This window comes from Aptenodytes patagonicus, unplaced genomic scaffold (genome assembly GCF_965638725.1).
Source record: "Aptenodytes patagonicus unplaced genomic scaffold, bAptPat1.pri.cur scaffold_187, whole genome shotgun sequence".
Classification (NCBI taxonomy): Eukaryota; Metazoa; Chordata; class Aves; order Sphenisciformes; family Spheniscidae; genus Aptenodytes; species Aptenodytes patagonicus.
The window spans coordinates 27,501-28,101 of NW_027472123.1; positions in this window are offsets into that span (position 1 = coordinate 27,501).

The following is a 601-nucleotide window of genomic DNA, read 5'->3' on the forward strand; positions in this document are numbered from 1 at the left end:
GGTCGAGCTAGTTCCGGAACGCGTTACCGATACACGCGCCTGCCCCGCCCGCCCCCCGCTTCTTTTCTGTTACCGTTCCTTCAGCTTTTCATTTCTTTATCGCTTTTCTTTGCGCCCGCCCTCCCCCCCCCCCGCCCCCCGCCTTACCTTTTTTTTCCTCGCCGCCGAAGCCGCCTGGGGGCCGCGGACCGGGCAGAGGTGGCGGCCCCCGGCCCCGCCCGCCCCCCCCCCCCCCCCGCCTTCCGCCAGTCGGTTGGCCGCCCCGGGAGACTTTAGGAGCCGGCGGCGTCCCTGCCGCCTCTGTGCCCGCGCGGCAGAGGGGAGTCCCGGCGGCGTGCGGTCTCTAAGCCCGGCTGCCGAGTCGCCGCCCTGCCGTGCCCGAGCCCCGGCTCCCGCCTTCCTCGCTCCCTCCCTCCCTCTCGCCCTGCTGCGCGCCTGCCCGCCGCCCCCGCCGCGGGCTGAAAAACCAACGAACGCGAAACGGGGCAGCGGTGGGTGTCTGTCTGCGTGAAAAAAAAACCCGCAAACGACCCAAACGGAAACCTTCTCCGAATCCCTGTATCCCCCCCCTCCCCAGCCTGCCTCTGCGCCGGCCTCCCTC